Source organism: Emydura macquarii, unplaced genomic scaffold (genome assembly GCF_026122565.2).
Source record: "Emydura macquarii macquarii isolate MOO-44397 ecotype Brisbane River unplaced genomic scaffold, CSIRO-AGI_Emac_v2 contig_2680, whole genome shotgun sequence".
Lineage (NCBI taxonomy): Eukaryota > Metazoa > Chordata > Testudines > Chelidae > Emydura > Emydura macquarii.
This window is the reverse complement of record NW_027132817.1, coordinates 879,218-903,209: the sequence shown is the minus strand read 5'-3', so window position 1 is coordinate 903,209 and position 23,992 is coordinate 879,218. Positions and strand designations below refer to the sequence as shown.

At 40.6% G+C, this 23,992-nt stretch overlaps 1 long non-coding RNA gene across 2 annotated transcripts in view; it reads right to left on the bottom strand.

Annotated features, from left to right (window-relative positions):
* Window positions 1-23,770, bottom strand: part of LOC137164627 (uncharacterized) — a 46,168-nt gene extending 22,398 nt beyond the window's left edge. For both annotated transcript variants that reach the window (XR_010923140.1, XR_010923139.1), the window contains exons 1-2: window positions 23,636-23,770; window positions 22,063-22,294 (exon numbers count right to left, since the gene is read on the bottom strand). This is a non-coding gene — a long non-coding RNA (uncharacterized lncRNA). The remainder of the gene's footprint in view (window positions 1-22,062; window positions 22,295-23,635) is intronic.
* Between the last annotated feature and the right edge of the window lie 222 nt (window positions 23,771-23,992).

The following is a 23,992-nucleotide window of genomic DNA, read 5'->3' as shown; positions in this document are numbered from 1 at the left end:
ACACAAGAACAAAGAGATATAAACTGGCCATCAGCAGGTTTAGGCATGAAATTAGATTAAGGTTTCTAACCATCAGAGTAGTGAAGTTCTGGAACAGCCTTCCAAGGGGAGCAGTGAGAGCAAAAAAACCTAACTGGCTTCAAGACTGAGCTTAATAAGTTTATAGGGGGGATGTTCTGATGAGACTGCCTACAATGGCATGTAGCTAATTTGACTGCTAACAGCAAATATCTCCAATGGCTGGTGATGGGACACTAGATGGGGAGGGCTCAATTATTACAGAGAATTCTTTCCTAGGTGTCTGGCTGGTGGGTCTTGCCCACATGTTCAGGGTCTAACTAATCACTATATTTGGGGTCAGGAAGGAATTTCCCACAGGGTCAGATTGGCAGAGACTCTGGGAGTTTTATGCCTTCCTCTACAGCATGTGACATTGGTCACTTGGAGGTGTAAACTAGTGTAAATGATGCACTGTCTGTAACTTGAAGTCTTTAAATCATGATTTGAGGCCTTCAGAAACTCAGCCAGAGGTTAGGGGTCTATTGCAGGCGTGAGATGGGTGAGGTTCTGTGGCCTGCAGTGTTCAAGAGGCCAGATTAGAGGATCATGATGATCCCTTCTGACCTGAAAGTCTTTGAGATCTCAGCAACAAGTCAAGTCAAGGGTTTACTGTTACTTAAATAGTCTCCAGCTTCTTACGTTATAATACAAAGTTGGCAACAGCTACTCCAATGGTGATGGGAACACATCAGTACCTAAGATTATAGATTCATTTGCTACAGGGCAAGAGGGTCAATTGGGCTCCTGCCAAAAAACAAAACAAACATTTCATAGGTCAGTATGCTCCACTCCTCCCCAATTTTGCAGGCTAATAGAATCACATTCTGCTAACACAATTTTACCACGCTCCCCCTGAATTTTTATAAAATTATGCCCCTCCCCTAAGATACCTAAATAGGTAGAATGTTTGAAAGGTGTTCCCAGTATGACTAGGCAATTATCCACATTTTGATAAACAGATATTCATTATGATCTATCAATGGTTTAAAGCCTTTATCCCAAATAAGACGAGATGTTCTCAGTTGCAAATAAATCTTGCTATGAGCTTCTGATCTATATTTTGATCAGTATAAGACACCCACTTGCTTAATATATATTCATATACAACTGAAACTTTTGTCCCAAATAATGGGACAATTCAATAGAACATTACAAATAAACATTGCTACAAGACTCCAATCAATATTCTGATTATTCAGTATACATGACTCGCATGTGTAATATGTATTCAAATATCCAAATTGAAAGTTTAGTTACTAATTGATTTTTTGGAACACTGGATGCAGACAACATTCTATTTAATTTGAAATTTTGGAAATGGTCTTGTATATGTAATGTATTTGTTTCTTGGTATCCAAACCACCTTTACATTTTGGATTGTGTATTCAGGGACATGGAAGACATTTTTGTCTGTGACCTTCCATTGTAAAAATACACACAGAGATCAGCTCTCTGTCAGAGATATTAAAAACCACCACCACAAAAAAGCTCCACAACAAAAGTCGGGGGCATCATTAATAAAATAGATAAGTGGGACACTGCCCCTTTAAATCGGTTTAAACAGGTTTTTTTTTGTTTTTGTTTGTGCTGTTATTTTAAAATCTCACTTTTCTGCTTTCCAGATCATGGACAGTAAAGCAGTAAGTCAGAGTGAGTTTTATGTATACAGTTAAAAATATATCCATTAACTGTATGCTGTATTTCACATTCTATAAAGGCAAAAATAAACTGGTGCTTTCTATGCAAGTTAAAAATAAGACAAAAGCTATTTTATGGAAGTATTAAGCAGCAATCAGCTGGTCTTCAGTAAAAGTGTGTATGTTAGCCTGTGCGGAGGGTTGTAGCTTGGGAGTGGTATTTAAAAAAGTGTTTACAAAAAGGGAGTACAAAATTAAATTGGATAACCTTTCAGTTAGGCATGAGCTGACCCTGTAGTCTTTGCATCTACTTGAACAAATGACGGAAATTGCCTATTGTGAAACTAATTGAGAAGAGAACAGATTGCTATCAAATACAAATTGTACAATATGAGTGGCTGTGATTTTCCAGCTAAATGACAAGACATTTTGTGTGGAAAGAAGGATACATTGTCCCTTCCAGCAGGGACAAATAGGCACTTAGTGAAGTCCTTCATTCCTGGATTAGCCTCTCTAGCCTGGTCTACACAGACAATGCATAATACGGCTTACGTTGAATACATAAAATATGCATTTCCACTGGCATGTCAGTTCCGTCGACCTAAATTGTGGTAAAATTAGACATAATAAAACCACCTCCGCAAGTGGCATAGCACTGAAGTCGAATTCTGTGGGTCAAATGAGAGTCAGTGCAGGCAGAGCGCAACATAAATCAATGTAATTGGCTTCCGGGAGGCATCCCATAATGCTTTGTTGTGACTGCTCTGTACATTCGCAGTCAGAAGCAGTGTGGCCATGTTAACAGGAAATAGCTCCTTCCCACAAACCCTGGGAAATTTTGAATTCCCATTTCCTGTTTGGTCAGAGTGGAGAGAACTTGCCAGTACAACTGATCATGGCGACTGCACGCCTCAAATGCGCTGCAGCCTGGATTTGACCTGAGGTCTTGGATCTCATCGGTCTGTGAAGCGAAGAGTCTGTTCTGGCTCAGCTCTGAGCAAGCAAAAGAAATTTGGATATCTATGAGAAGAAATCTTGCGGCATGTTGGAGAAGGGGCACAACAGACGCCTAGCAGTGCCACATTAAGATCAAAGAGCTGGGGCAGGCTTATCAGAACTAGGGAAGCTAACAGTCATTCTGGCTCTTCATCCAAAACATGCTGCTTTTACGAGGAGTTGCATGCGATTCTCGGCGGAGAACCCACCACTATGCCACCATGCAGCGTTGATACCTCAAGCGAATCCAAGACCAGGTTGAATGAGGATGAGTCTGTGGACGAGGAGGAAGAGGCGAACAGTGGGCAGGTGAGTGGGGTATCCCTTCTCCCTGAAAGACAGGAGCTGTCTGTAACACAGGAACAGCTCACCCAAACGCAGGAAATTGTGACTGACCGGGATGCCAGGGAAGGCACATCTGGTGAGTATGTACTGCAAATTGCATGTCTTTGGTTATATTCCCAGTCCAGAATCACGTAACAGTGGGAAAAAGTGGTGTGTGCAGTGGAGGGGCTGTGCTTCCTCATACTTGGTGTGCTTAAGCATTGGTTTCATCCCAGAAAAGATTATTTATGTGCACAGGGATGCTCTGAGAATCTTCCATGCATATCTCCAGGAAACTTTCATGTAGGTATTCTTCAGTCCTTTGCAGAAAGTTTCTTGGGAGGGAGCCTTATTTCTTCCACTGTGATAAGACACTTTCCCCTGCCACTCTGTTAGTAATTGTGCAGGTATCTTTGTGAAACACAACATAGCAGCATAAGGGCCAGATGCTTGCAGCAAATCCTCCCTTTTCACTTGTGTGACCTTTAGCAGGCTGATCTCACTCATGGTTACGTAGGAAAGATAGGGCACATTTACAGTACCTGCCCAAAAAGGTTTTTTAAAGTGTGTGTTATTGCACAGCTGGGGATAGTTTCTGGGTTCAGCACACCACAAGTCCCTAAACAGGACGTTGTTGCTATGGGCCTTGGGCATCCGCAAACAGGTTCCCATTTTTTTCCTACAGAGACGGTTAACCTATACCCACCCCTCACCTTTTCTACTGCCTGTTAAAAGCCTTATCAATTGGGAGCCCGCCATCCAGGGTACTCTAGAGAGCACGGACTTGTGCAGCATGGGCACCGGGGATTTCCCTAACACAGATGCACTAGCCCCTTGCATACCATGGCTGGAATAGCGCTCCGACCCCGGCAATAGTCAGACAATGGTATGTGGTTGGGAATGTGCAGGGGACTTATTTTTACATTGTAACATTGCATTTTGTCCATGGAATGAGTTAACAGTGGGTACCTTGTGCTTTGCTTCCCTCACAGTGGGCAACATGTCCTTCAACACACCCACATCCCATACTCCTGCAGAGCACCTGGCGCAGATAAGGCAGAAAAACAACAACTTTGGATGACATGTTTAATGAGCTAATGAATGCCTCCGCAGCTGCTGACTCAGAGCTAAGAGCATGGAGGATTTCATTATCTGACAAACTGACGTGGACATGAACAGGAAGGCAGCACAGGACTCCGAGCATTCAACACAGGAAGAGATGCTGCGTATAATGCGTGATCAGTCAGACACGTTGAGACACCTGGTTGAGCTTCAGGAAGCTCAACGGTAAGACAGTCTCTTCTCTGCAGCCCCTGCAAAATTCTGAGCTAATGCATTCTTTCCTAGCCCCCACCACAAAGCAGTCTATGAGGAGGTTGAGTAGGGTGCAATACATGCTGCACTCCTCGCCAATTGAGGAGAGCAGAAAGAGGTGACAGCCCCTTTAAGGAGTGGGGATGTGTGATTCTTTCATTTGTGCACAGCCAAAATGGGTTCTGTAATCCTGGCCCCACACAATGCATGTGGAACATTCCATTTTTTTCCATTTCCCCCTCTACAAAGAATCACCAATAAAAAAAAAGTACTGCTTTACAATTCATTACCATTTATTTATTGATAAGGGAATAAATGGAAGGAGAAGGTGGGGGGGACTGGAATGGTGGGTGAGGGGGAAGTGGAGGAACTGGCTCAGTGGAGGATGGGTAGAGGATGCAAAGTGAAACCACAGCACAGATAAGCAATGTACATTACTGTTGTGTCTCATTGCAAAAGTGATTTTTCAATGCTTCTCTGAGGCGCAGCACTCTGCGATTGGCTCTCAGCATTGCAGTGGCATCTGGCTGCTCAAAATTTGCAGCCGGCCTATCTACTTCCACAACCCAACCCAACGGGAACTTCTCCCCCTTTGTCTCACAGACATTATGGAGCACACAACAGGCAGAGATAACTGTTGGGATTTTTTTTTCCACAGAGGTCTAATCTAGTGAGCAGACTGCACCAGCACACCTTTAAATGTCCAAATGCACATTCAACTACCATTCTGCACTTGCTGAGCCTATTATTAAAACACTCCTTTTTGCTATCCAGGTGCCCAGTATATGGCTTCATTAGCCAGGGGAGCAAGGGATAGGCAGGATCCCCCAGGATCACTATTGGCATTTCAACATCGCCAATATTTATTTTTGTGGTCAGGGAAAGAGCCTGCCTGCATCTTTTTTAACAGAACTGAGTTCGTAAAGATGCACACATCATGCACCTTTCCATACCACCCCACATTGATGTTGGTGAAGCATCCCCTGTGATCCACAAGGGCCTGCAACACCATTGAGAAGTTTCCCTTTTGCTTTATGTACTTTGTGGTAAGGTGGTCGAGGGCTAAGATAGGGATGTTCATACCATTATGACCCTCCCCCCCCGCCCCGTCTGGGAACTCCATTGCGGAAAAGCCTTCCACTATGTCCTCCACCTTTACCAAAGTCACTACCCTTCTTAGCAGAAGGGTATTAATGGCCCGGCACACTTGTATCACAGCTGCTTCCACAGTGGATTTACCAACTCCGAATTGATTCCCAACTGACCCGTAGCAGTCTGGCATTGCTAGCTTCCACAGAGTGATGGCCACTCTCTTCTCCACTGTCAGAGCTGGTCTCAAACAAGTATTCATGTATTTTAGGGCTGGAGAAAGCTCTCCGCAAAGTTAAAAGAAAGTGGCCTTTCGCATTTGAAAGTTATGCAGCCACTGATCATCACCCCACACCTTCATAACGATGCGATCCCACCAGTCACTGCTTGTTTCCCGGGACCAGAAGCAGTACTCCACCGACTACAGATGATGCATGACAGCCTGTAGCACACAGGAATTGTTTTGTTCTATGGCTTAAAGCAAGACAGCCTCTATAACATCGCAATTTTCAGCAGTGCGGCGCCTCTCTCCCCCCTGTAAATACTGCAGAATAAGTCATGAGGTGTTTGTGATGCACACAATAATAGTGCAGAGCTCAGCAGGCTCCATTCCTCTCAGACAATGGCATGTATGCAGCAGAGAGTGAAGGGTTTGAAAAAATGGCGCGAAAAAGTGATCATCTGTTTGTTTGGACTGGGACAAGAAGAAAGGGGGGGACGGAGTACGTTGTATCATGGAAGGATGACAACCGTCCCAAAAGCCTCTGTGCCTAGTTGCACTGTGGGATAGTTACCCACAGTGCACTACTGTGATTGTCAACCCATGCACAGCTAGTGGGAATGCAATCCCCTGATGCAATGAGCGTGGTGTGATCACGCTCCTCTGACTTCTAAAATTCAGAGGGTGAAAGTCGATTTAAAATAAATCAACTTCCCTTCTCACACAGGGTACGTCTACACTGTGAAGTTGGCACATCCTTTAAGATGGGGCAAGCCAACTCTGTAATAAGTATGGAGCACACTCGGTGTCAGCCTAGCTCAAAATCTTTATACGTTTCTCCTAGAATTTCTCTTGTGCCTACTGCACAAGGTTATTGACTTCTAAGGTGATGTCAATGTGTACCAAGGACCCTATAGTCTCCTTCCTCTGTCTCTATTACTCATATTCCCTACCTCCGCAATAGAGCACTATTCTCTTCTTTCTTCCTCCCATGATTACCCACCAATAGGTCTTTGTTATTACTATTATTTAGTATTTGGACTGTGGTAGCACCTAATGAGGCCCTGATCCAAGACTGGGGCAATTGTGCGTTTGTACAGGCTGAAGAACAACAAAACAAGGGTCCCTGGCCCAACAAGCTTACAATCTACATATAAAACAAGACAATAGATGGACACAACAGATAAGACAGATCAGCATGAAAAGCCATAGTCATAGCACAACAACTGCTTAAGTATTGTCCAATGTTTCGAGTCATGATGGCAGAGGAGTTTTAAAAAGGAACATGAAGGACAATGAGATGACTTTTCAGATGTTTAGGAGGAAGTCCTCTAAAGCAAAAGGGCACCAAGGGAGAAATCACAAAGGTGCTTTTTTGAAGTACCCTGACCTCTAGCACAATTCTGTTTAATGTTGAAGATCCTGTTGGAGCATTCCACAGCTTCTTTGCTACCAGGTTGCTTCATAGCAGCTGCCTCACTCAGCCATTACATGCAGTGCATTCTGCAGTGCCCCTGGCCTAAGAACTTCACAGTGCTGAAAATTTAAATTGGAAGAGCAGCCAGGACCCAGGATCGAGGATACCAGAAACAATCTATTGATCTCATTACTTTGAAAGATCTTGCCTTTGAGCAATTCGTAATGAGGCATAGCTTGCCTTTTGATCACCAATCAATTCTTTCAGGGTTAGTAGAAATTGACAGCTGTTATTCTATAGCAGTGAAATGGTCTATATATTAGGTTATGTGTCTTCATTAAATTTGTTAGATGACTTACCAGCTTTGAAAATGAAATAACTTAAAAACATACTAACATGAATTGAGCACATAATCACTGTGGCCAGGTACTTACCCATAACCATCAGAAAAGGTGGTCTGTGCTTTTTAGTCAGCGTATTAGTTACATTTGATCAAGCACCAAAAACTAAAGATCTCTATTTAAAAAAAGAGGTACTTTTTGAAAAGGAATGGCTTCCTGCAAACACCTCACAGCCTCTTTAAATTCAAAACAGTTAAGGCCTGATTTAGAAACAGTTTATCACTGTCGGTGCACATTTCACTTTTCTATACTTCATATTATAAAAACATTTCCTAGTGTACTCAAACACATTGCTTTTCCCCACCACTACCACTCTTTGCAGAACAAACTATAGAATCAAAATGGATACCATTTAATTTACATTATATTTTGCTTTACTGAATAAAATTATTTTTGTGCTTTTATGGGTAGTTGGAAAAGGCTGTCATTTTGTGTGCAGTTGGAAAAGGTGGGCAATTCTTGTATTGAAAGTGCTCTCATTTGTCCTTCTTCAAATCTCTCCTGAACCCAGATGCTTTGCCAAGTCTTCCAAAGCTGATGTTAATATTGATGTCTCTCAGCATCTTCTAAGTAAGTCTTTTCCTATGAATCATACAGTGAATTGTGTTATTTTCTGTGGATTTTACAGTAAAGGTTAGAGAACCACAGCAGTGTCCAGAGTTCTAATGAAGTCAGTAGAATTATCCATACTCAAAGTTTCACGCTGATGAATCACTGTGCAGGATTGGAGTTTAAGTCAGACAGACCAAGATGACACATGAGAAGACAATACAGGGAAGAAATGGTGTGGAAAAAAAAAATCACTGCGGCCATCAGCTTTGGAAAGCTTGATAAAAGTAGCAAGTTCAGGGATTTGAAGAAAATAAGGGAGGATAGGTGATGGACAAGCAGAAGGCTGTTCTCCAAGCACCGAGAGCAGCATTAAATGAATGTGAAGCTGAGTATGGGAGAGTGAAAAGCTCTGTGAGGTGAGGGAGCTGGGAGCAGTGACGGAGAAAAATGAAAGCAGAGATGCAGGTTCAACCTGGGGAGTGTTGGAAAATGGACATGACAAGCTTGAACAGAGGCACTAAAAAGAGACAGGAAACCAGTGAAGGAGTTTGAAGAGGATGGGGGAAATAAAAAGAAGAAGAATACTATCTCGCTAACACTGTTTGTAGTATAGCCATGCTTAGATGCACCAAGCATACTGAGACCCCGTTGTGCAAAGTGCTTTCCACACGCTTAGGCTACATCTACAGTTGGAGTTAGGGGTGTGATTCCCAGCTTGCACAGACCTACTTGCGCTAGCTCTCATTGAGCTAGAGACCTAGAAATATAATGTTGCCATGGTAGAACAGGCAGTGGCAAGCAGCACCATGGGCTAGTCGCCCCAAATAAAATCCCCCTGGGATCCCATGGGTATGTACTCAGGATGACTAGCCCATGTCACCACTGTCCAGGCTACTATTTCTAGTGCTCTACCTCAATGAGCGCTAGTGCCACTATGTCTGCATAAACTGGGAATCACAACTCTAGCTGCAAGTGCAGCCAAAGCCTTAGTAAGGGTCAGTCCATGCTGCAAAGAGTTTACTATTTGAATGTAAGACAGGGCTTAATGGGCGATTGAAACAAACAGATTCATGCTAGCCAATTTGATTGGAAGGTATGAAGCTACTTAGACTTATATCAGTGACTTTGGATTTTATTTTAGAAACAGCTTCAGAGGACACTAGGTTTTGTTCTGCAGGTTTATATTCAGCTTTCTTCGGTTCACTCTCATTTTTGGCTTGTTTCTACTCTTGTAGGTGTATCATACATTTCTATGATGCCCACTTGCATGTGTGCTCCCTTTCTGTTTTCTTTGGATTGGATTATTTTGTTGCATTCTCTTGAGCAATGCCACACTTATGCTGCGGCACAATTTATTCTAATCCAAAGAATTTCTTTACATATATGCAGGGAGTACTTCTTAAAATTTAGTTCTTATTTTCTTCTTCTATATACAACTGCTCTATCTATAATATGTTTAGATTGCCATCTGTGAATAGAAAGAGTATTCTTAATTGGGAAGTGACAACTCCAGCATCTTGATCACTATTCTTCAATACATTTATGTTTTCTCCTGACTTATTTGCTATTTTATTCCAGAGCTGATAGCTTGCAGCCATTTCTTAAAGTTTCCAGAAAATAATTTTCTTCAATATCACAGGAAAACAAAACTAATTTTACACTAATTTCAATTTCTAGCCCCAAATTGAGCTGTCTGACTACTGAAGCGAGAAGCTTCTATTGGCCTCCTAGGCAGTGCAGTGCCAGATGATATAGTATTTTCTGAAAGGTTACTTCTCCCTGGGTAGCCATGCTGCTGATTAAATAGCTGCCTGATTCTGTCTCGTTCCCAGGAATAGAATTACAGACTCTTCAGAGTCTAATCTGCTCATGGGGATCATGCTAATCAAGTTAATAGCAATAACATTGTGGATGTAAAAATAGGACTTGTCTGATATATACGGATTTTTGTTTTTAATCAAAATGTCTGTAGCTTTCAAGATCTTAGAGTTTTCTGAATGCAGTAGTGGCTAGTCTGATTCTTTTTTTAAATGTCACCTTCATAATTCCCATTCTTTAAGACTAGTCCTCCGCAGTACACACATTTTTCCATTTGTTGTAGTTCTTTGTCTGAAGTTTGATCTTTATCTTTCTTTCATCTTCCAATTGCCGTAATTTTTGTCTTCTCTTTTTTTGTGTGTTGAACTTCAATCTGTATTTTCTTTCTTTCCTGGTCTACCTTGTCAATTATTCTCTGTAAATCCTCAAATCAATGCTATGAGGTCAATATCACCTACAAATCTTATATTATACACTGTCCCACCACATAATACGACTCCTCCCATTTCATGCACAATGCTACAGCCATTGCGCTTCCAGTCCCAAGTTGAACAAATCTGGTGATATATACATCTGATGCAAGCTGACACAACTGCCATGCCGATACTACAGAATGGATCAGAATGCTAGAGTATGAGGAAAGCCAATGAACAAAAGATTTTCACTGCAGAAATGAACTGGCTGAGGGGAATGCTGAGAGTTTCAGGACTGCAGAAAATAAAAGGAGAGATAAGAAAACAGGTAAGGCAGAAATAACACTGTTAAAGAAGATTCAAGAAAGACAAGTGCAACAGTTTGGACTTTTGACAAGAATGGACTGAGAAAGGATGCCATGCATGGTGATACATACCATAGTGCATGGAACCAGAAACAGAGGAAGACTGAGAATGTGTTGGATGGGTATGGTAAAGAATGACATAGAACTAAAAGGTTTAAATGTGAATGAAGCTGTGATGCTGCTGCAAGATAGAAAGTGGTGGAAAGACTTTATGCAGCCTATCTTCACTATCGAGGTGATGGAGAGGAACCAAAGAAGAAGAATACTTAGTTCTTATAGCACTTTTCAATAGTAGATTTCAAAGCTAGAGCTAGTCAGAAAAGTTTCAATGAAAAAAAATGTTTCATTAAAATTTCCCATTTCATTGAAATCAAAACACTCTGTGCATACATATTGATTTAGATGAAGTTACAATGGAAGCTAGGCAGGGTACTGGTGAAAACCTACCTGGTTTCCTGCCAGGCTTCTGTGGACCAAGGACTCTAGAAGCCCTGGGAATCCTGGCTCCCAAATTCATGGCTTCGCAGCAGATCAGACTCCATGGCAGTCCACCAGGCAGACTGCCCAGAGGAGTCCTATTCCATTTTGCAGAGAACAGAATTTTTTGCTTTTCATTCCAAATTGGAATGAGACAGATTTTGAAATGGTGAAATCCTGCTCAAAACAGTTTACAGTTCTCCACCCAGCTCTACTCAAAGCACTTTACAAAGAGTGATATCTTTAAAGCGGGGAAACTGAGGCACAGAGCAGTGAACCAACTCACCCAAATTCACCCAGCAGGTAAGTGGCAGAGCTGAGAATATAACAGGTCTTCTGAATCCCAGTTTCACTTTCTATCCCCTAGAACACACTACTTAATAATGTAGCAGCCTTTGCATTGGAAAAGAACAGTCATGCTCTTCTAACCATTTAAGAAAATAGCATTTAGGGTTGTGTCACAGACATGTAGCTTGAATCTGTGGTGCCGCTGAACCTCCTTACTCTCATGGCTTTTGCTGACCTCCAAATATACTTCTGTGCATAGAATATTATCTTTTGTTAATCGGAGCACAGATTACCTAAACACTTCACACAAAACCACACTGGTTAAGATAAAAAACAAAATTAACTACAGAAAAATAGATTAAGTGATTATAAATTATAGATGTAAGAGATCAGAAGAAGTTATCAAAGAAATAAAAAAATGCAATCTAAATTCTAATACTTGAATATAGAAGGGTCTCATCCTGGGACATGGTGTCAGCAGACTTGCCGCTCTTCAATTAACAGACTGTTTGCCTTGCATCCTGTATCCCATCTCCCGCCCCCCATTCAAAAAAGTCTTTTGTCTTTCAGCCATTTTTTCAGGTGTTGAGCTGCGGGGAAGTGAAGACAAGTCAGGATGTCACTCCCCTTCTTTTATAATCTTTTTCAGCTTGCTGGAACAGTCACTGCTTGTGACCTGGGGGTGGTTGTCCTCATTGGTCAGTCAGTAATCAATTGTGTACATTCTCCTTTCTGTAAAGCTCCACAGTAAATAATCACTGTTAGTGGAATCCATATCTTTATGAATGAGAGATAGCCATCAACACTGTCTAGCCACTCCATTGGTGTGCCTGAAAGGCTATTTGTGGGAGTTTCCTACCTTGCAACATGTTCTAGTAGCATTTTCATAAATATTTTATAACTTCACATACTATGGTAGCACAGGCAATCCAACAAGATATTAATGTTCAGCAGATCAAGACTTTTAAAATACCATACAAGGCATACCTCGTACAGAACATATCATAATTACAAGACACTGGTGAATATGGAGTTTCTGGGGTTATTGCTCTCAGACACAAGTGTTACAGAATGATTGTTGCTATTCGGAAGTTCAGAAGTAGCTAGAAGTCAATAAATGCTTAACAAAGACTACACAGACCTGAAGAAGAGCTCTATGTAAGTTTGAAAATTTGTCTCTCTCCCTCACCAGCAAAAGTTGACCCAATAAAAGATATTACGTCGCCCACCTTGGCTCTCCAATGTCCTGGGACCAACATGGCTACATATATTTAAACCCTTATTCAAAGGTGCCTTCATCATCACTTGTATGGTGTGTCTACACTAACGACTGCATAAATGTGCTGTAACCTCCCCTATTATCCATACAAACCCCTGAAGCATGTCTCAATGTGAGCAGAGGGAGAGCAAGCTAGCATACCTCAAGGGTGTGGGTAAGTGCACGTTAGCTGTGGAATGGCCCTTTACCACTGCCAATTTGCTTGTGGATGAGGGTAGAGTGCAGGGATCAGGTCTTCAGTTTCAGTAGTCCTTCACCCCCATTCCCACAATGCACTGAATCCTTTTCTTCTTGACCTTCACACAAACTAGCATCCCAACGACCTAGGATTTATGGGAGCTCCCCAATAAACATCCACAAAACTAACTCATTTTGTGTCTTCAAATCCCTCCTTAAAGCTCATGAACTGTAATGCCTATAAAAAAAAACCTGACAATGGTGAGGCTGCCGGTATGCCAAGACCACTGCTTATGATGTTGACCAATATTGTCTCATTAGTTCTTTGGACTCCCCATTGGTCTGTCTGTATCCATTCATTGTCTCTTGTCTTATACATGGATTGTAAGTTCTTTGGGATACAGACTATCTTTTTGTTCTGCTTGTGTACAGTATCTAGCATAGTCAGGTCCTGGGCCATGACCGAGTCTTTTAGATACTATGGCTATACAAATAAATCTTCTATGGCTGGATGACAAAAGGACAGAACAGAAGAGCTCCAACAAAGGGTGTTGGTTTAAAACTGACCTGTGGGAGCTACAGCTCAAAACACAACCACCTTCCATAGAGGGATGGACTAGAAGGTGCAAGCTCAGATACCAGGTCTCAAGATCCTCATGGGGCAAAGTTATTCTAGTACTCATCTATTGGACTTCCCCAGCTAGGTGCTTATCTTATTGAAGATTAAACCACCATACTCTTTTCTCTTACTTTCTTGGCAATACGAGTAAGTAATCCTGTCTCTCTCTGAGCTTATAAGTGTTTATTGAGACCCCACCATATAGGTTCTCTAAGGCTTGACATCAGAGTGTAGACAGTGTTTGCCTTCAAGGTTATGGTCTATCATGCTACTGAGGATATGAACAGTTATGGCGTATTACAATGAAATGACCAACAGTCTAAACAAAACCCCTTAAATCTGTGCAATTAGTTGCTCTGGAAGCACATTTTCCTTCTAAATATGGCAGGCAGCTTTTCCTACCACTGGCCTCCTCTGCCCCAACCCATAATCCCATCTCTACTGGTGTCAGACAGGCACCTCTGTATTTCACTATATCATGAAAAGAAAGCAGGCTTTCTCCTATGGTCTATATTTTCTATGAGGCCACTTAGTATTTACAGTATTTGTAATTTTAGGTGCTCAACTTGAGAAGCCTCTGAAAGTCAACCCCATAGAAGGTGCCTCCAGTGGGCAATCCAAAAAGTTAGGCCTGAACTGGTCTGGATGGGGGTGATTTTCAAAGGCACCTTGGATGCCAGTGTGAGCTGGATGTATAATTTCCCCTCAGTACCTTTGAAAATCTCCCCCTCTTTGAAGAAAGTATCAAAAGTTTATTCCTAAAAACTAGGCTTTAAGATTGCAGAAAGGTTTCTGTTTAACTATAGTACAACTAGGAACTACCCCATAATATAAGACATGGAAACCTAGCTGAGAGAGATTACATCCTGCTTAGCTCCTTGAAATCAATTAACTTTAAGATAAAAAATGCACTACAGTTTCAGTAAAAAAAAAAAAAAAAACTCCTGTAATTTACAGTATCAGCAGAGATGTCCCTCTACCAGTATTGCCTTTTAAAAGGCTAGATAAACTATACTCCATCAAGCTAGAAATTGTTAAAAGGGAATTGTGATTTAAATTAAATCATTCCCAATTTTATATTCATTGTTACCATGGTCATTTTGAATCATGTTATTATACTTAATTGCTACATTGCACATCAGTATCAGAAGAAGTAAACAAGGTTATTATTCACTCAACTGTAACTCAGGAGGGGACAACACCTAATAAGAGTTGTGACTGTTATTCAAAAAAAAAAAAAGTGGAATTGATATAAGTTATCCCATGCATATTTTCTACCGAATTCAACCCTTACAGGTGGAAATGCTGTAGAGAGAGTGTGTTTTTTCTGAATAAGCATACTATTCTATGTAATAACGACTTCTAAACAACGACACTGAAGATGTTGCAACGGTATCCAGCACTCATTTAATTTTGATTTGATAACATACTGTAACTCTCTTTTGACCCGAGTAGGTTGTCAAAGTTCACCTGGACGTTCAACCTCGGAGTAGAAACTGATGGAAACTAGAATTTTCTTTGGTGTGATCTAGTTTATTTATAAAGAAATGTACAAAGTTTGGCTCCTCCTAATGCAGCAGAAGCCAAAGGCAAAAGGAACAGTTTCTTATCTTATGGGTCCAAGCCTAAGTTAGTGCATAATGGAGATCTCTTTTGATGAAAATATACATCAATCATCAAAAAATATCCTAACTCACATTTTAGAACTAAAGAAAGGAATTACCGTTAACTGCATCATACTCCAGAGGTAAGCAACCAATGAGATGACTATCAGTCGGATGCCAGGGATGAATTCCTGGCCCTATTGAAATCAAGGGACTTTTGCCATTGACTTCAGAGAACACAAATTTCATTCTTGATATTATATTTCTCAAGATAGTGAAATCATTCCTCATCACATGATACTAATGTGACTGGACTTGCCACTTTGCTCTTAAAAAAAAAAAGTATACTATATTCTAGAAACTTTATCCTAGATACAAAGTCTAATCCCGCAATTTACAATTTAATTATTATCCCCACTTTACACAAGGAGAAACTGAGGCACAGAGGGGTTATGTGGCACACAAAAGGTCACACTGAAGTAGTGATGTCATGTTGCATAAAATCCAAAACTTCTGACTTTCAGTTCTGCGCTGAGATTGTTAAATCATGCTGCTTCCCTACACAACAGCAAACATTCAATTTAATAATTTACTTGTGTTTTTCATTTTCAAATCACTTGAAAAGAAATGAGCATCTGCAATGCATTTTGGTATGAATTTTCAAAAGGATGAACTTCAGATTCTTAACAAGCAATTATTTTTTCCCTAATAGAAGACACTTCACCACAGAGTCTTGTGGTATAAAATGCAGGTTTAAAAAAAAAAAAAAGAGAGGAACATTTTGGACACTGAATTATGACTGAATTGTATTGAAAAATAAAATGAAAACTTCTGTTAAACCATGCATAGAAGGTTTGAAAACAGCCAGGAGTAAACTGCTTTTTTCTGACAAAAAAGTAAAGTGATTCATGTGAGTGTCAGAATATCTTCCTAACATCCTACCACATTTAGGGCAAGGTAAAAAAAAAATGCCTTTCATTCATTAATGAAAACCACAATGGTTCAAGGACATTAACAGGTAATGGTTATTGCGCAACAAATTAATGACACACTTTACAGACAGAGAATGTAAGATGTGCTCAGAGCCTTTGAACAGGTCATATTCAGAGCAACAGATCAGATTAATCCCTGTGTAAATGGGGATAAACCCCTTTGTCTACTTAAACCAAGACTGACAATGGAGCAACATATTTACACTGAAATAAAAGAGGCCTCCGGTTAGGAAGAACAACTTTTTGAAACATAAAATTAAGATCTATTCACTAAAAACACATCAGTTACTAAGTGATCTAGAGTTCTTTCTGGAGCCATGACATTAAAAGAAGAGTTTTTTTGGTGTGGGTTTTCAATTCTTTTTTCATTTGTTAGTTGGCAGAATATTAATTTGGGGCAAACTTGTCTGAGCATAAGCTTTTAACTTCTCAAAAATCCCCATCCTCATGCTATGATTAGCCTGTGTTATAGGAAAAACTAGTTGCATTAAAAGGGGTTCATGCTTGGTAAAGACATTTATTTCCAGAGAGCAACCATGAAGGACTGCCTGATTCTCCCAAGACTGCTCTATTTTGCACTGGCACATAATTCACTCATAGGCATAAAGGGGAGCAACGAAAAGGAGTCAAGGTACAACAAAAGGTCTGGCCCTTTGGGTGCTACATGGCTAAAGTGATGTAGTACTTGTTCATACTGCAGTCTGTGAGGTTTCCAGCCTATCAAAATTTTAGCAGCAGGGCACAGGAACACATGCATGAGATCATGAGCTATACCACCAACTATATTTTCCCCTAATGAACTAGTACAAGAGGCTCATTAGAATTTGCCCTTCAACTAAGGAGATTAATTTTTTTAGTGTTTCTTATCAGTTAAAATATGGCAAACAGATCAAGTTATAAGATTAAACTTCTCTACTTTTCCCCCAGTTATTTAATAACCTCCCAACTAACATTTTATTTTTTCCAAATTTGTTTCTCCAGTAGAGTAGCAGCCTTTACTTCCCTTCCTTCCATCCCTATTTTCCTTGTGCCTCTCTCTAACCACTCCTACCATCTTCCTCTTCTTCAGTTTCTGCTTCCTTCCAAAGTATGAATAGAACTTGAAATTCCAGACTTTTACATCTGAATGACTATAAAATGTATCATTTCTGGGTGTATTTTTCCATTCTAACCCTACTTTATTGCTCCTGCACCAGTACCTGGCAAAAATCTTAGAGTGAAATTATTACTTTTGCCTCTGAAGAGCGTACCAGTTTATGAAGGTTGATCACAGAGAGCCTAATTCTACCATCACTTGTATCCTCATAAAGAGACTTTTAAAACAAGAGAACTAAATTCAAGTTAACAATAAAGTCTTTAAGAATTACTATTAATGCATGCCCATGATGAGTTCTTAATCATGACAATAATTTATAAAGAAAGACTGTTCAAGATAGCCTAGACTTTCAGAAGAAAGGCACACAAAATTCCAGTACATACTGTTTTCCTCCACCCCAGCAGGAAGTAGCAATCATATAAATCAAAACTAAAAAGAAGCAAAAGCAGAATACTTTAAAGTCTGTCTTAGCCCAGAAAGTATTATTCTGTCCCCAAAATATGGGCATTGCCATTAACATGATAGTTATAAAGCTGCTGTGCTGTGACCACTATTTATTATGCTGTCCATAATCATCTCATTGTTACACGGAGAAATAGGAGGGAGCACAAGGTATCTGGTACTCACGTGCCACTTGTGAACAGTCCCTTCTAATCTTAGGCTGTTTTCAGATGCACTCCACATATAAATTACATGCTGATACTGGTAGGTTTGCCTTTTTCTTTTCTCCTCTACCCCCAGTTTTCATTATAACTACTACATTCAATCTCCTTTCTGCAATGGGAACCTTAGATAGCACCACTCTCTAGGGTCTGGAAGTCTTTGGCAATATACACCATTCAGCAAATTAGATGGGTTTCACCTCCCAGTTCCTCATGCAGCTAGAACAGAACTGAATAGGAAACAAATCAATGGTAACAGTGTAATATTTGGTAAATATTACCTTCAAAATGGTGACTACAGTTGGTCCAGTAGGGCTTCCAATATTAAATAGATGTTGTGCAAAAGGTTAATATTGCAGATAGCATAACTGAAAATCTGGGCCCTGGAAGACGGGCAGGTTGTCCCAAGAAAATCTTATTTTAAAAGGAGCCATCCAGCTGGGGAAAAAAAATGTTTAATTTAGACTTCTAATACTATCGTTGAGATTTTAGGTTCCCCAAACTTCAGCTTGTGGTTCAGATGTGTGCAGCTCTGAATTTACATGTTCACACTTTCACGAACAAGAGAAATTGCCTAATACTGTTGTGTTTGCTTGAATTGCTGGTCACTTTTTGCAATGAGCAGAAAAAAACTGCAAAAAAGCATAAGGAAAGGCTTACATACCAGTTCACAGTCTAGGGATGAAACCACTTCTTATATACAATAAAACCTAAAGCTCTTGGAGGGGAAAACAATGAGATCAATAGAGCAAATTAAAAACTATGGACCTGATCCAAATCCTGTTGAAGTTAATGGGAATATTCTACTCTACATCAGGCCATATGATGATAAAATCTAATCTGATGGAAATTTGGGTTTTCCCCTGAAGTCTTCAGTAGGGAACATGATATTCTACAGCATAAATCATATTGAATGAATGGTTAGATACTTATTTAAAATTTGAAAACCACTAAATGTCCTAGTTTTTGAGTCCTGAAGATTCTCTCTTACTTCTAAAGCCCTAGCCAAATTATAAGGATGAAAAACAAAGATCTGTTTAAAAAAAAAAAAAAAGCCTTCTAAATCAGATGTAAATGATCATGTTTCAGTAGAACTAATACTTAGAAAAAGAATTAAATGCAACCAACTAACCAACCCTAAAAATGACATGTATAAAGAACCCTGGGATGCTAACTCTTCTTTGTGAAGTGATGGAGTAATCAAATCCAAAGCCTGAAAGAACGCCCAGAAAAGAAATGTAAGAGCCAAGACCATTATAAATAAGAAAGATATCCATAGGTTAATGTTGGCATAACAGTAGCTGATGATTCATTAAAACGTCATTAAAAAAATTCCACTTAAAATTCTGGAACAGAATAGAACAGATCCAACCCACAATCTCCACTTCAACTGACCCTCATGCAAAGAGAGTAGATACACAACTCTGCCTTTTCAGGGCTCTATTGTTATTCCAAAGGGTGTTCTGGGAGGGCATGCAAAGGCCAATGTTTATTACCATGAGAGAAGAGAAATATTAAAAGAAATATTAATTGGTTTGGTCTGTCTGATTGGTCTAGCCATTATATTCAAATATGTGTGCTGGCATTTATGTTACATTCAAATAAAGGAAGATCAGTTTCCACATTCTCTTCAGATTGTACAATATGCTGACTCCTGAAGTGTAAAAGTATGAAGAACTAACAACCCAGAAGTGGCTCATATGAAACACCATCACACCTGGTTGGCACCATCCAATGACATGGGGAGACAGTATAAGGCAGAGGCTTGAGCACAGTACTTGGAGCTAGGATCTGCTAAGCTCAGGTTTTTCCATTCACTTACTGCACAGTTTTGAACAAGTCAATCTCTCATTTTCCTCATCTATATAAACATATTGCACATCAGTGTTATAGAGACATTAATCCTTAGGGTGCTGTTCAGGTAAATACAGCTAAATATCTTAATAGGATTGGGGTAGATGTCCCTCATTAATACTGGAATAAAAGACTTGAAAGACAATAGAATGGGTAGACAAATTACAGTTGTCTTCTTTTTGAAAAGTGTTTCTTGTATCTTAGACTGAAAAAATGTTTGAATGAACATATATAAAACTGCTGCTGCCACAATCATTCAGCATATAAATCTAAATCAAGTCCTCGTGCAAATGATAAAAGCTGCAGCTTAGTTTTGTTCTTTCCTACTTGATTTAAATGGTTGAGTTCTGTTTTAGTGAAATTACTGACTTTCTAATTCACTTTAAAACATTGTTTAGAATTAAGTTAAATATAAGCTGAAATAAGAAAGAGAGATTAAATTGCCAGTAAACTGTCATTGTTTGCAATGACATAGAAGACAACTAATTAACAACATCCATTACCAGCACGTGCAATGCTTTAAAAATAGAAAAGCCCATTAAACATCAAGGATAAAAGAGTCAACGAACTTCAGTTAGGCAATTTCCTAATGTAAACAGTCCTTCATTTCTTAACCCTGTAATGGAATATGGGTTTTTGTTGTTTTTAAAACATGTTTATTGTTATAAGTTATTTGCACTCAGAGAGAAACCAGCAGACAAACACAGGGAGATGTAAATACACATCAGACTGAGTTTATTCTCCTACTCTAAGACCAGACAGAACTGGCTGAGCTATTCCATAATATTCTAGTTCTGTTAGGTACGGCAGGGTAGACAGGACACAAAATAAGTGTTGTGTATTTGCTTAAAACTTGCCTAAATTGAGCCTTAAATACTCAGGATTAAAATCCTACCCTATCTTATATAGTGAGCTAGAAGAAGAAAAGGACATAGGGAGTTTTGCTCATCCATTCCAGGGCACCCGTGCAAGAGCAGGCCAGGGTACCCATTTAGGCCCTGACTCAGTAAGATAAAGCACATGCCTCGCTTTGAGTAGTCCCACTGACCTTTGATTCATATCCTTAAAGTTAGGCACGTGAAGCAGTACTTTGCTGAATTAGTGCCATTGTGTTTGGAAAGTGAATTCCACTATCCTGAAACATCCTGTCTATCTTGCACTGGCAGGATTGCTTTGGAATTCACCAAACAACTAGGGCAGCTTCACTCCAAACTCACCCCACAACCAAGTACTTTCAAAGAGTAAGGAAATGATTTTGCCTTAATTTAAGATTTCTTTCAGCCTGTTGACAGTGGGAAAGCAACCAATTCTTCTACTGACGTTTTCATCAATGCTATAATAAATGGCTAGAATTTAGTTGTTTTTGCATATGTTTACTTCTTGTCTGCTCACAGCCCTTTCTTCCACCAATATGGCTGTTGAGTCTCCCCACTCCTCGTTCCCCTTCACCCTTGACTCTTTTGTCCCCCTCTCCCATCAAAGTCAATCTGCCAAACCCCAGCCCTGGCTCACCCCCAACATCCACTTCTTTCACTCCTGCTCTTGTACTGAGCAGCCTGTCTGGTGGAAATCCAGAGATCAGGCCAGATTTCCTCCAGAACAAGTTTGTTCATTCTCCCTTCTTTCAGGTCACCCATCTTCCTAGAGAAGCAGATCTATTTCTCCAACCATCTTGAATTCCATCCAATAACCCCAGATGCATTTCAACACCTTTGATTCACTCCTCAAATCTTCTGCTTTTACTGCCTCCACATCTCTCTCCACACATGATCTTGTCAATTTCTTTCAAGAGAAAATAGACAACATGCAAAGTGACCTCCCTTCTTCCCTCAGCTTGCTTTCCCTCCGCCTGTCCCTTACAACTCTCTCCTCCGTCTCTCAGGTCACAGACACAGAAGTTTCTCATTATCTCTGGTCCTCTTACCCTGAACTTGCCCCAGTGACCCCATCCCATTTCATGATCTCCCTTGCACCCACTATCATCTCTTCCCTTAGCTGTCATCTTCTTAACCTCTCACTCTCCTCTGGTTCTTTCACATCACAATACAAGCATCCTCCCATCTTACAAACCAACAAAAAACCACAACCCACATTTGATCACCACTTGCCCCTCCACCTATTATCCCATCTCCCTTGTGTCTCTATGGGCATCAAATAGGCAGTTTACAATCACTGTCTGGAGTTTCTTTTCCCCACTTCTATCCTAGACTCTCTCCATTCTGGGTTCTGACTCACACACTCCACTGAAACCACTCTGCCGAAATCTCCAATGACCCTTTCCTAGCCAAGTCTCAGGACAGTACTTATCCTCATCATCCTTGATCTATCAGCCTTTTGACATAAAGAACTCAAAAGCATGTCTCTTCAACAATATAAGTTGGTCCAATAAAAGATATTACCTCACTCACGTTGTGTCTCTAACCTTCAGCATAGTCAATCATACTCCTCTTCTTGAAATCATGTCCTCCGTTGGCTTCCATAACTCTGTCCTGTCCTGGTTCTCTTTTCATCTCTTTAATAGTTCCTGCAACATGTCTTTTGGTGAATCCATCTCAATTGCCTTTCAACTTTCTGTGGGGATTGCACAGGCTCTGTCCTTGGTTCTCTTCTCCTTCTATGCTTATTTCTGGGTAATCTCTTCTGCAGACAAAAAGTCAACTATCATCTTATGCCGACTACTCATAGACGTACCTCTCTACTCCAGACCTGTCTCCTTCTGCTCAAATTCAAATCTCAGCCTCTCTCTGACCTCTCCTTGTGAATATCTAGCTGCCAGCTCAAGCACAACATAGCTAAAGCAGAGTTCAATCTTTCCCACAATCCTTCCCACCTCACCTCCTTTCTCAATCACCGTGGACAATACCACCATCCCACCGGTCACTCAGATATAGTGTCATCTTGATCCTCCCTAGATCTTAACATCCAGGCTAGGTCTGTCTTCCAGAGTTTTTCTACATAGCATCTCTAAAATTCAGCCTTTCCTGTTTATCCCCATGGCTAAACTCCTACCTAGTTCCTATTCATCTCATATCTTGAATATTTGTTCCTCTGGCCTTGACAAATACAATCTCACCCTGCTCAGATCCAATCAGAATACTTCTGCAGAGATCATTCTCCTGGCCCATCATTGTCTTTACAATCACCCCTCTCTTTTCAAACTGTCGTTGGGTCCCTCTTCTCTATCACATCAAAATAAGCTAATTGTCTTCACTCCACCTAGTATCTCTCATTCTGTAGAGGTCAGCTACAGTCTTCAATCAGACCACAATGCCAGCCTCCATAGCCAACTTGTTCAATTTTTCTCTCATGCTACTCCTCATGCTTGGGTGGAGCGCCCTGTAAAAATGCGCAAAGTCACTTCATTGATCTGCTTCGAACATTTAACACTCTCCTTTGGTGTGATACCTACAAAACCTCGACAGACATTAGGATGCTGGTATTCAGAGCTCACTGCCTAGCAGACTGACCAATATGGTCTCATTGTTTCTGTATAGTCTGGCTTACAATTTAGGTTGTTCTGTCTGTATCCATCTGTTGTCTCTTGCCTGACACATAGATTGGAAGTTCTTTAGGGCAGAGACTGTCTTTTTGTTCTGTGTTTGTGCTAGGCATTGTACAATGTGGTTCAGGTCCACAACAGGGACACCTGGATGCTATGACAATACAGATAAATAATAGTAATGCAGAAGAGCAAATATAACCCAACAGAAGATTTAGTGAAGGATGTGCTGTATACATGTGTTGGATGGGAGTGCAAAGGGGGCTGTTTAGGTTTCTGTAAATGAGTTGGCCTCATTCCCTCTGAGGTACCTCTGTACTACACTGCTCATTACGTTTCTTCTTCCAGGCCCTTTTACACAGACTCCCCCCCAGTTTGCTCATCCAGGGACCATCTTTATTGGAGCTGGTTTTGTTCAGACAAAATTAATCCAGCAGTATAACTCAAAGGCCCAAAAGTCTGTCCCAGGGCATGGTTCTTACCTCAGAGCCTAGATGAGCAAAAGGATTCCTTCAAGGTTTGTTTTTTTATCAGTGTTGATGAGATGAACCATTCTGGGGTTCTGCTTGCAACAGCTCAGCTCAGCTCTAGATCCCTTTCAGACTTCCTAGTCAGCCCCTTCCTCCACCACCTCCTCCTTACTCCCCTCAGCTCTTTTATATGGAACCAGTAGTTTCAGGGTCCCTCTCTGAACCAGGTGTCTCAGGTTAATTCATTTAGCAAGCCTGCTCGGGGCTTCATGTCTCCTGCAGGCAACTGCCTCTACTCTTTCATAGTCTCCTTCCACACAACCTCATGCAGCAGAGGTGGAGTCCAGGAAAAGAGCTAGAGACTTTGTT